The following is a 14,076-nucleotide window of genomic DNA, read 5'->3' as shown; positions in this document are numbered from 1 at the left end:
TAACCTTTTTGGGCTGACCCGAGCATCATGTGACCTCAGAAATTCTGAATGCGCTGACTAATTTGAGCATTGCATTAGGACAAACACCTTGCTAAACATTTTCATAGTCAGGCATACAAGAGGCTGCATTAATGTATTCCGTCAAAATGCTCATTATAAAAAAACTATCTCGAACTCAGTAATTTAAAAAAACATCGACCTTAATTTGACGGCTTTAAGTGATGCGGATGCCATTTATAAACATGGCCCATAGACGCTTTACGAGTGTGTCGAACAGAGCTGCATGCACGTGTTCATGTTCTTACACAATGACGTGGGAGTGGGGCACTTACAGAGGAAGCATCGTTTGTGATAACGTGCCAGGAGCACATTATCAGAAGCACATCATCAAAGAAACTTACAGAGGCTTGGCTCGTAACAAAACAACAATGAACTCTCCAGTAGTCGCAGTCTTATTCACGACATCATGCAGTAAACATTCTACGTATCTTCTTGGTTCTTTCGGTAAAGTCACGTAGAAGGGAAATAATAAAATAATAAAAATAAAACATCATAAAATAATTCTCACGACGTTTCGGCCACAACGCAAGCAGCCGTCCTCAGGTGAAGAACAGGTCGGAAAGACAGACCTGTTATTCACCTGAGGACGGCTGCTTGCGTTGTGGCCGAAACGTCGTGAGAATTATTTTATTATGTTTTATTTGTATTATTTGATGATTTCCCTTCTACGTGACTTTACCGAAAGAACCAAGAAGATGAATCCCTGCAGTCACGAAAGCTTTAAATCGAAATTCTACGTATCGATCATAAACAGTGAACTCCTTTTGGATATACACAAACGAGACTAACGTTCTTGTTTATTTTTTATCAAAGTAAAACAACAATAATAATATCAAGCGTCGTCACTCCATGTCAGTCACGGGAGTTGTTTGACCATACTTCTGGTCAGTGTGGGTTTGTGAAGGGCGGGCTGTGGAGGACAGGAATGGTTGAGATATCACTCGCCTCTGATTTTAGCCATGGTCACAAAAATCGAGCCCAAGTAACCAGATTCAACCACTCTGCCACTGCTCCGCCATGTTCATGAGACCCTCCATCATATTTCCACAGTGGCTGTTTTGGCAGTACGGTACTGCTGCCATCTTATTATTAGGTAAAAGTGACAAAATCGCGCCTGAAAAATTAGCAGCATTTATTGATTTGCCAATATTTGATTTGGCTGCCTAGATTACCTTGTTAAGACATCATGTGTATTTGATTTCAGTGGATCTTTTAAGGCTCTCCATCATTCATCATTTCCTGTTTTGCGTGGATTTTACCTGGTGACAATGTGAAAAAATTGCCATCCAAAAACACGATGCTGAAGAGTTATAAATATAGGAGGATGGAATGCATCATCGCTCCACCAGAATATTTAGTCTGACAGAGTCTACCACCAATACACTAGAAAAGTATTTGTAAACAACAAAAATGTTAAGTATAAATTGTACATTGTGTAAGAACTGCCAAGTCAATTATGCTGTCTTTTTTCATCTGTATCAAACGGAAGAAATGCCAAGCCACAGCTACCCATCAGATATGGATAATGTTTACCAGATTTTCCATGAAAATGAAGCCAAATGTATTGGCTGTAATGCAAAACTGCTTCACATTCAACTGCCGCTCTTGGTAGATTTCTTGTAAACTTAAAAATCGCATTTTTTTTATTCTTTATCAAAAAAATGGGAGAAAGTATTTCCAAAAATTGCATTGGAAAAACAAAACAAAGATGTACTTGTTAGTAGGGCAAACAGTAACCATCTCATGAACTGCAGGGCATTTATGAGAACGTAATAAAGGCCCCAACTCACTCCTATTATGTGCATATTACCAGATAGTCACCATTTTCCATTTTCCCTCTCCTCTCTCGCTACCGTCTCCTATCCATTCCACTATTCTCCCACCATTTCGCCATATCATGGCTGGGCACTACAGCAGAACATGCCTTACTTGCATTAAAATTGTCAGATTTCTGTGCTATGCCGGCCCCTGTCATATTACGGAAAAACTTACATAGATATGTATATAATTTTCAAGAACAACCTAATGAAGAATTCTGAAAAGTTGGGCCCAGCCTAAATGAGCAAAACAAAGGTCAGGTACAACAAGTTCAATGAACGATTGAGAGATATTTGCTGGAGGAACCCAATTTGAAAACTCAGTGATCAGCGATTGAAAATGGACCCAGATCAAAATCATTCAATAATACGGTGGATGAGAGCAGCTTGGTTGAAGAAAATGAAATTAAAAGTGTACAAAGAAGAATGCAGTGATCCATGCTTGGAATTACACGGAGATACATGAAGATGGGCATGTTGACAAGAGAACATAAGCAAGATAAAACATTATTATAACCGTTGAGACAAGTAAGCAGGCTTCAACAAAGACATATCGCGAGAGGGGATGATAGGCAATGGACGAGATGGGTAACAGCTGATGGCCAAGAATACGGAATGTGCATGAAAAGGATGTCCAACAGGGAGAAGGAAAATTGAAATTGGCTCGTGTGAAGGTGCGAAATGGTTTCCGAAAAAAAAGCCACACATCTGGTCACGAGATAGAACACAGGTGGTGGCATTTACAATTATTTGGGACCAATTGTTCCTGCGATGATATCCCAGGACGTAAAGTTCTGGTGAGGTAATATCTGCTGCGGGTTTCAGATTTGAAAGGGCTCTCTTGTCACCTTGCGAGACAGCCTATTGCACCTATGTGTTTCCACTCGTGCACGCAGAAAATGTACTTTCCAGACGTAGTAAAATCTTAGATAGATTTCATAATAAGCAGCTGCATGTTTGTTTGAATTAAAGCCAGGAACTGGGAACCCATGTGGTGCATGCCAATGGGAGTCTCACGCCTTTTTTTTAGTCATTATGAAAAAAATCTCCCAGCAGGCTGGAACCTGGAGTACATGGTGATCTGTTTAAAACGAAACTGCAGCAACAAAAGCGAAGTGTTGGTGTTCCAGTCGAGCAAACACTCATGGGAGTTCAGTTTGTGAAATCATAACGGTAGTGTGACAATGCCTATTTATATTTGGTTACTTCATTTGAAAAAGTGTAACATTTTATATTGGTGCTTGTTTGAAATGTATTGTAAAAAAATAGTTTTGTAGTAATACACATACAGTACATACCAAATAATTGTTGGTACTTCAAAGATTAATGATTTACACGTATAAATAATAATTTAAAAATATCAACGTAATATATATCTTGGTTTAATATCTCTCATCAATTTACTTGCTGTTTTATGCAAGGAGTGTTGCCACAGTTGTTACAGATCTGAACACCTTTCCATTTTATGAAAACATTACATTTAAGCACGTGCCGAGCAGGGAGAGAGCTACAGCTGAGATACTCTTCCACCGCAAAAAAAACACACACAATATAATTTCTCATTGTAAAGTCAACGTGACGAGTGCGCATTTAAACACCTGCAAACTGAAATCAGGAACGCGTACAGCTTAAAAATAAACACTGGCTAAATGAACGCGACGAAAGTGAAGCTTTCAGCTGCTCGGCTGATCGCTGGGACCACACAGCTGCAGGTATCGGTTTCCCGTTCTCTCGAGAATTAGCATGGTGAATAATTGTTGTATTAATTTGTTATATATTTAAGTCATGTAGATTTTGTGAGTGAGCAGATGAAACGGAGCAAGTAAGATAATCACAAAAAGAACCAAACATAATCCCCCCTCCCCAAATAAGCCCCCCAAAATCATGCCGGCATCCGTGCATAGAGAGAGCTACCTGGCTACTATTGCACATTAGTGGGCCAATTTTTCAAAGTGTTAAGTTTACCTATCCATCATCTCTAATGAGCCCCAAGCCTCAAGAAATGCAGTCAATGCAGTTTTGAACGCTGTGTATGTACGCGTGTGTATCTTTTTTTTACGAGTAAACTAAAGACTGCCACTGCATTGTGCGCTTTCAGACGTGTGCTTCTGCGGCCGTCTGGAATGCTCTTCCTTCCGATATTAGGAAGCCACAGGAACTATGCACTTTAAAATCATCCAGATTGAAAACTCATTTCTTTAAAAGTGATTTTGTGTTTAGTTTGTTGTCCTTCCCCCGCATCTCCGATTAGCACGGTTGGCTACGTACGGTGCGAAAGAAGTTCAACATATCTACGTACATGTGTGATCACAAATTTAAATATGTACGTTGATCAAAATTAAAGTTGTTTCATGTTGTCATCTCACATGCGCCTAGTCTTATAACAATTACATGTACTTTGGCATATGCTCGCTTTGTGATTACCGTACGTATTGGTCTGTTATATTATTTTTTAAAAACCTTGCGAAGAAAGTGCATGTTTAATGTGGTTAACTATGTATTCTGTGACACGTGCACACAACTGATGTCATGTGCAATCTATAGGCATTGCGTGTTAATATCAAAACAAAGTTATATGTATGCCATTGTGTCTTAACACAGCAACAGTGGCATGCACTTTATTGATTCAGGTCAGATATTTTGTCCAGTTTCATTCTCTTTTAGGCACTGCTCATCACTCATCGTGTAACTTTACAACTCTCGACACACTTCCGTTTGGGTCTCCTATGCTGCTGAGATTAGGTAAAAAAGCAACACAGACGAAACAAGCTGTTATGCGAAGAGCAAAGAAGTTTGACATTTATTTCAACATTGAATTGCTTAGGTTCATGACAGAATTGCAAGCGTGCATAATAGATGTGAAAGAGTAGCTGAACGTGGTTTGTGTCCAAAACAAATGGAAACCAGGAAACCCTAGGAATGGAACAGACAGAAACGGTCGCCTGCTGTCTGGCCTCCACATGAGCGAAACTACTAATGAGAACTCCAGGTAACGTGGATACAAAAACAGCAACAAAAACAAGAATGATTCAAGTGAATTTGGGTAAATGCTGAACCTATCAATATAACTTCCATCATTACATACTGACGTACGCAAAATTCCATTGAGTGGGAGCGACAACACGAGAAGCTTGCCAGGGCGTCATTCCCTACTGCAGAAGAGTCCAAAGTAACTAGCTTCACAAAACGTACCTGTGTGAGCCAATGCAGTCTGGCCAAAGCCTGCTAGGCACCAGGACCCACAGGGATATGCCAGCAAAGGGTAGCACATAACAGCAGTTATACTTGAAGCGGAACGCGACACACATTCGGGCCAAAACTAAGCGTTACTTGTTGGAGTAGTTATGTTTGGTAAATGCCTTCACGGTTGTCCATGAGCAACTCGGTGTGCCAAATGATTAAGGTGATATCTAAACGTAACGAGAGGTACACCATACATCAATGACTGAAACTATCAGGAGAGGCTACAATGAAATGGGGGAATTATTGTTGTCCCCAGGTACATTTCATGGCGTGGTTTGCTTGAGTTAATTGAGGACTGAATGCTGCCCCAGAACAATTATTTCTCGCAAACTAATGCACCCTTTGCCAATGTATCCCCTATCAGTGTGCATGTGTAAGCTAAGACAAACACCTCGGCTGCCTTGATGCTGCCCATCAGGATTTTGTGTGTGTGTGTGATGGTACACATTTATGTGAAACTTTATTAGACATACTTATTTGCCAGGGTCAAATGCATGGAAAGTACGAGTACCTCTATCGAACCTCCGGCGATTATGTAGTCTCAACCAAAGAACAATGAAGACGTATCCGTGAAAATGTACTTCAAAACAAAGATGTACATTGTTGAAATCTAAATTCCACATACTGTGTTTCACCATAAAATGATGTCGTATTAATAACAGACACATTCGATAAATTAAATAATACTCATTAAAGTATAAAACTGGTTGAACAGCAGTTAGGAGAATGGAGCCCATGTGTTTTACCAGTTATGTATGTGCGAGTCTAAGTGTTTGGTATGCCAAGGCCCTTAAAATGCCTTAGGTTTGAGGCAAGTTGGATGGTGGCTGATGCCAGCACAGCTGACCATTCCTCCTGCTCATCAATGACACTTCAATAAAAACAGATGGTTGCTAAGATAACAACTTTTATCGGGCGAAACCTTTAAACAATTAATGTAAATTTTGACATTTGCCAAAATAACAAATTAGTTTAAAATGTAATGGACAGCCAATGGACCAATATCAATGCGAACTATGACAACATACAGCAAGCTCCTCACTATCAATCTTTCTCACTGGATATTTAGGGCAGTCATTCACGTGAACCAATTCCTGTGTGATTAGCTACCGATTTTAAATTGATGCATTAACCTCAAATAAGGATTCGTGGTGTATTGATGACACCTACTGGCATCATGAATTTCAAGCAAATAAATTGCTTGTATATATGGATTTTTTTTCATGCAATTTTTTAAACTGTAAGCCACATGGTTTTGTACTTACGGTAATGCAATCCATAAGGTTGTTATTTTCGGAAGTGAACACCCATCCCCATATTAAATTAAAGCCTCCTAGATGAATGTATTAGTCATGTTTAATACTTGAAAAATAATAAAAATTCCATATTAAATTAAGAAAAAAAACTGATAGCGATACAATTCAAACAGCATATGTGAATATCTCTTTGACCGACCACACATAACATCAATATTTGCTGTTCAGCTGTATATTTTATGACCATTGAGGTACTGATATCCTTTCCACTCTATGAAAAAGTATACAAAAGGGAAGAAACAGAAGTCTGATAGTGGTACGGCTGGTATGTGTGTGTGCAGAAATTTTCATCAGAAAACTGGCTTCTTTGTCAAGGTGCTGATGTTAAATCCAGATGCTCTTTAGCCATGCAACAATGAAGAATGCCAGCAAAATCACCAAGGGAAGGTTACTCAAACCAATGTTATGTCGAGTGGCTGCACAAAGTGCCCTGTTCTCATGTGGAAGAACATGCCGTTCCAGACGTAATGCCTGCAGGCCAGACCTGAAAATGCTGAAAAAACTACCACAGCCATAAAAAATATCTCTCTTGGGCATAAAATGTGCCTAAATCCCAGGAAATATTATTACAATAAATTATACACCTCATTTACCATACAGATGGATGTTCAAAGACACCTCAACCCTGGTTAATCGTGGCTCTTTGAAACCACAGGTTACTGCATGTCTTTTAGATCTGATGGTAATTACACAAAACGCCGTTAATCGTATCAGACAATACATTCAATAAAATATCAAATTCACATTTATAGACGTAAATGTAAAAAAATCAGTTTCAAGTTGTCATTTGTGGAACTTGGGGTGAAATAGTGGCGCAGTAGGTGGCGCATTGCACGATGAACCCACTGCCCTCTGTTCACATTTGTTTGTGCACTTGCACTACAAACTCGAGATCGATTCCCAGCCATGGATAAAATCGGTGGTGAGTGATATCTGAATTTTTCTTAGGCACGTCTCCAGCCTCGTTACCAGCCCGCAATGCCCATTGTGGTGAAGCATGGTCAAAAAAACCCCATGGCTGGCTTGGTATGGCGAGGCCTTTCATCCATGAGGGGATTGAACAAATGGCTTTATCACATTACTCAATGTTTATGATTTACATTCACACCTCATGTTGAGTTCATGTAATGCTCTTAAAACCTTGAGCAACAATAATTTTCTTCATTAAAGTTGAGTTAAATTTAAGAGTAGAGGGAAGTTTTTTGGCATATTCATTTGTCTTGGCTTTAGGAGAATGTTTACAATTCTTTATTGCGTGGTTCCCACAATTACACATTGCAAAACTGTACAAATTCAGTAAAAAAAACATGTAATAACCTATCAGAGGTCATGAATATACAGTATTGCTATTGCTGTACATTTGTGATTGTGAATTATTGCGAAGGCAGTCCTAAACAAATTAGCTAAAGCAGCATGCTTACCAATTTTGTATATTTCTGCCATCATCTTCCTATAAATATCCATCAGTGAATAGATCATAGTTGACGATGTTTATTTTTATGATTAGAAAGTGTAAATGCCATCCACACAGCAGCAACAAGTGATCCGATTGTAGTTATTTAAATACTAATCATGCAATTGGTATAATAAACAGACAATTTGATCAACTAATTTCTACGTACTTGCTCATTTGTTGAAAGCTCGTAATTTTATAATCGTAACAGTTTTTCATTGCCTCCACATGTAAAATCACAACTGTGTAATTAAAAGGCATTGTGCAACAAACCCATGCAATAGCATTAAAACGTCTCATAAAAATTAAGAAAATCTTTTTTAAAATGTAACATCTTAGGACTTCAGTCAGACACCTGTTTGAATCAGCTCAAGTTGGTTTCGCTGCCAGATAAACAAGCGTGCTTTCACAATGACCCACCTTTTATTGCACAATAAGACCGCTCGCAATGCAAACAATTCGCCCAACATAACACCACTAAAAAACATTCTGAAGATGTTTGATTTTTCTCCTCTTAATGAATACATGATGTTGACCAAGTCTATGCGTGTATGTTGAACTTCTTGCGCACTGTACGTAGCTAACCGTGCTAATAACCCAGCATGTGCCCGATCTCCTTCGATCTCGGAAGCTAAGAAGCGTGGAGCCTGGCTATTGCTTGGACAGGTGCCCACCATGTGCAAACTAGGTGATGTAGGCTGCTGCAGGGCTACACTGTCATCGGAAGACAAGGTGAAACACGGGAAGGCTCTCATTCAGCTATGGATTGACAAAATAACTGTGCATATAGAAAAAACAGTGCCTTATAAGGTAAGCAATGTTTTCAATAATTGTTTAAAATTGTACTACAACCATATTAAACTGCATAATCATAGACCAATGCTTTCTTAGTATGCTGCGTAATTATCTCAAATTGTCTGCACCCGTAGAGCATGAGCTTACACTTCTAGATGCCTAAGATATGTGAAATTGAATGACAATATCCATATTTGAACACAGCCATAGTATTGCACCTCTATGACAATGTAAAAATAAAGTATACAAAAGTGGGAAATGGACAGACAACGCCAACGATATCTCGTTATGGCAATCCTGACCTCACAATGTCAGTATGAATCTTTCTATGGTTTTGCTGACATCATGAGGTGGGCATAATTGGTGCGCAAAACTTTTCAGTTTAAATGAGGGCGGTGACACAGCCCAGTGGTAGCGCTTCGCCGCTCGTCGCAGAGGTTCACCTTAAACCCAAACAGCCACCCTGGTTAATACTGCGGGTTTATTAACCGTAACAAATATGCACCGTCTACGTCGCAGTGGATAGTCATTCGCAAGAGTGGACCGATGTGTGTTGGCATCATGGGCCAAATGTGAGAAATTAGAAAAATTAATCAATTGGAATTTACATAGCGATCGGTGTTCCCCTACTGTGAAAACTTGGCAGAATCCTCCTGAAAAGGAGTCATGAGACTCAGGCTTTCCTGGGCCAGCAATGAGAAAAAAATGAAAATCTATTACCAATTCTGTGTTTAGTTTATGAAATGTTTCCAAGGTTGAAACAGCTTGATGCCATTAACACACTTCTTTCCTGCACACTCCTGTCTTTCGTTTACAAAAAACATTTGGCTAGGAACAGGCAACCTAATGAACTCAGCGAATGGAATATTTATTTTTAAACTGTATCCACCTAATTTATTTTATGCTGCATTTAAAATGAAAATAATCAACTCTTTTTGTTATATAGTTATTAACCATTGGTATTGCATAACAATCTACTGGTTTGTTTAAAGGTATTCTTACAATTCCAGGAAATGGGCTAAGTTACTATGTTGTAGCAAGCTTGCGCCGCGTCCTATGCCTAAACAGCCTTTTCATGTCTTCTAATGAATGCCTGAAACGTGCAAATGGTGTCAACATGTTTTGCAAAAAAAGTATAGAGTTGTTTTCGAGCCCATATGCTACATCCATTATTTCCACCATTTATCTCAGAGGTCGAAATGCCACATTTACGGGGTGATTCTCCACTACAATGTGTCAACACCGTGTACATTGATAGCGCCTACGTGGCCAATCAATAGCTGTCATCGTGCTTAAGGGTTGAGTCAACAGTGGGTCCATGTAAACTGTTCTCATACAATAGCCTGCTGTTGCCTAAAATGGTTGATCCAGCATCTTGATAATCTCATGTGCCAGAGATGACTGCATAGTGTTCTACACTTTTCATTATGGCGTCAAACAAGCGTGTGTTTTTTTTTCATTTGATATGTGGGCCTGTGGACTTATAATGCTAACTTTGTGTCCAACCGAGCACATTTAATATTGGTTGGATGCCTCTACATTTATAAATACCAGCATCAAAAATGTAAAGCCTGCCAAAAATCAATTTAAAAAAGATGCTGAGAAAGGAAAATTAATTCGACAACATGGCAGGGAACATCAAGTAGCATTTTTGTAACATTTACCGTTGGTTCTGAGACTGTAAATAAATCTTGAAAAAATAAAGTCGGCACAATATACACGTTATTTGCTTTTTTTATTGAAAGGTTGCCATTAATATTAATCGACTGTCTTCCAAGTATAAAACCTTTACTGCAATGCAAGCCAAGTTGCCAGATGATGTCTAGACTGCAATGGTTCACTTGAATTTCTGACTGCTGTCATCACATACTACTTTCACACGTGCTCGAAAACTGTGCATTGAATGGCACTTGGGAGATTGAAGTCACGACCAAAAATTGTTCTACTCTTCACAACTACCATTCATAATACCACAACCTTTGACAAGAATTTGTTTTTATTAACTAAGTGTACTGATAAAGTGCTATTAGATGCACAAAACTACTGTATACAATATGATATGAACCATAACTCGAACGAAGTTAGGGTCACAGTTAAGTAAATGCATGGTTTGATGTGAATGGGATAACCCGGTATGTATAATAACGCATCTGCCGTAGTTATACACAAACGATTTTTAGATTAAATAGAGCAATTAATCACTATAAAAAATCTCCTCCCGTAAAATGGTTTCAAGAGTTCCTGATAGATTGCAGTTGAAATTTTCAGGCAAGAACCACCCGTAATTGTTTTCCTTAGTGCGGACCAAGCTTCAACAAAAAATATCCTTCGTAACAAAACAATGCTGAGAATTATTTGTGAATCAAAGAACTTTGAGCGATGTCAAAATGTAAAGGGAAACACCTGCAATTGCTTGCTTATGCCACCGCTGGCAGTAAGGCCTCCACTGGAGGGCACCCTAAAGAGCCCCTCTAGATTATATTTTGTTCAGACATTTTGTAAGAAATAAAATAATAAAAATAAAACATAATAAAATAATTCTCACGACGTTTCGGCCACAACGCAAGCAGCCGTCCTCAGGTGAAACCAGGTCTGTCGAGGCGACAGCGTCTGAATGAAACAGCACACGTGCTTGGAGCATATATATAAGCTGGGTTGGAAGGGGGGGGGGAAGGGGGCGCCTTGACAAAATAATTTGCAAATCAAGAGGAATCCAGCATACCCATGGGAAATGCAGGTATGTGATTAGTACTATTTGTGTCCGTGCATTATGCCCCCTTCCCCCCCCCTTCCAACCCAGCTTATATATATGCTCCAAGCACGTGTGCTGTTTCATTCAGACGCTGTCGCCTCGACAGACCTGGTTTCACCTGAAGACGGCTGCTTGCGTTGTGGCCGAAACGTCGTGAGAATTATTTTATTATGTTTTATTAATATTTTTTATTATTTTATTATTTCCCTTCTACGTGACTTTACCGAAAGAACCAAGAAGATGAATCCCTGCAGTCACAAAAGCTTTAAATCGAAATTTTGTAAGAAGTTGGAGTACCCACATTGTACCCCACCACATGTAATATACAGATCGTTTACTGTGGCGTATCCATTTATATTGGTGGCTGGCAGAGGCAGGACATTTAAAGCATTTTCCCATGGCTTCAGATGATACACCATTCAAAAGCTGTGGGTTTGAGTTTTAAAAGATCTTGAGGTGGCCAAATAGTTTTGAAAATTTGCTTAAACTAGACGCTGTCGCCTCGACAGACCTGGTCTTCACCTGAGGACGGCTGCGTGTGTTGTGGCCGAAACGTCGTGAGAATTATTTTATTATGTTTTATTTTTATTATTTTATTACTTCCCTTCTACGTGACTTTACCTAAAGAACCAAGAAGAAGATATGTGTATAATACACGCCTGATATTCATACCCACCCATCATAAAGGTTCTATCATCAGTGATCACTCATATCATTCTTTACGTGCAGGTATAGATTTGGTGGAATTCACACATCGCATTTAATACGTTTAAATGACAAAGATGGTGTGAATTTAAGATTACATAATTTTATTGAACTTTGTGCGGTTCTAAACTACAATAAATGCATCAATGACCCATCTCCAAAAATCACAATCTTTATATTCACAATATTTTTGATGCAACAGAAAAAAACATAAGTAAACTCTTTACATAGGTAAACTATGAAGAGACATTTATAAATAAAAACAACAAAGACACGTGCACCAACGTGAATCAAGTGTGATCCATTCTTAAATAATGAAATATAAGTGGTTGTATGTTTATTAAATTATACAAATTTGGTGTAGGTCCTTACATGCACACACATTCTTTAGCAATGAGGTTTAGTCGTATTGTTCCCAACAATGGTCGTCAGTAAACTATTTTAAATAAGCACCAGATTATCCATGCTTTTAAAATGTCATGCTCGCGAACATAAATGATTCATACAGTCAAACAGATCAATTGAGTTCTTATTTTCCAGATGTGTGCTGAGGGTACTACCAAGCCTAAAGGAGTATGCAATCCATAACAAATTTTGAAACACACGAAACACATTTTACAGAGAGAAAATAATTATACATATTTGTGCTGCAAAGACTTTAGCCTCAGTTTTACTGAAAATCAGGTCTTACAAAAAAAGAGGTAATAAATTGCTATACAGTAACTGGCTACTGACTACATGCTCTGTTTGTGCAATTTTCAGTAGACGTTTTGGCTTCAGTTACATTGGTTTAATACTTCATTGAACAGCTGCTTCATATCTTATGCTATGCCTGTGTTTTTTTTAAAGTAGTACAAAATGAATTACCCAAATTAATACGAATATTTATACAAAGGTCAGAAAAATGTTAACGACATATACATGTATACCACTACAGAAGTAAAAGGTTGTATTGTTGGTTTCCCACTACAACTTGAACAAAAGACAAACAGTTATTAATAGCTTTATACATTCACGTTCTAAAAAATGGAAACTAAGATTTTTTAATATTATAATTTCTAGTATGGATAATTAATTTCTAGTATGGATAATTATTATCCATACTAGAAATAATAATGTGCAGCAATTGCATTCATAACAATGTTTATTTTGGAAAGATTTCAACCAGACATTAACAACGTTGCATGCAGAATAGAAGCGTCGAAGTGCCAAAACCCAAAAGTTAAAGCTGCAATCACTTGCTCATGCCATTGCTGGTTTAAGGGCCTCCAACAAAGAGCGAACTCTTGAGCGGCCTTCGAAGAGAATATATAGGCCTACTCCTCCAGGCTCAGCCAGATGTCATATAAGTTATGGGAGTGCTCACACTTCACCCCACCACACGCATCCTGCTGCTCGCCTGACTGTGGTGTACCCAATTATATTTGGGGATGGAGAGGTGCCACGTCGGGAGATGGAATGGAACCGGTGACCTCTGGATTGCAAGTCCAGTTCGCCAACTCATACACTAGGTTAGCATTCCACTAATCAAGCATATTGGGAGAAATTCACCGAGACAGGTTTGTGGACCAAGTTATGTGACTGATCTTTTACATAACGAGCTCCATTGCTGGGGAAAAATTAAAGGGAATGGGAAACTAGAAAATGTAAATATAAACTCATTGATTAACGAATAATTATAAAACCTCAATTACCACAATTTGACTTTATAAGTAGTATGTAAAAATAAGCTTCTATATACATTTGGTCACAAACTTGCTCCTAGTTTTGATGAACATAATTATGGCTGCACATTACCAGTGAGACAAATTTGACAAACGATCTCTAAGATTGTTAATTTTGTCAGCATGTTTCATCCATTGCATTCGAAATTGAATTGGCAAATGCCTGCAGGCTTACTTTCAAAACATACGATGGAAAAACAATTAACACTTC

Source organism: Lampetra planeri, chromosome 13, assembly GCF_965212315.1.
Source record: "Lampetra planeri chromosome 13, kcLamPlan1.2.h2, whole genome shotgun sequence".
NCBI lineage: Eukaryota > Metazoa > Chordata > Hyperoartia > Petromyzontiformes > Petromyzontidae > Lampetra > Lampetra planeri.
Note: the sequence above shows the minus strand (reverse complement) of the source record.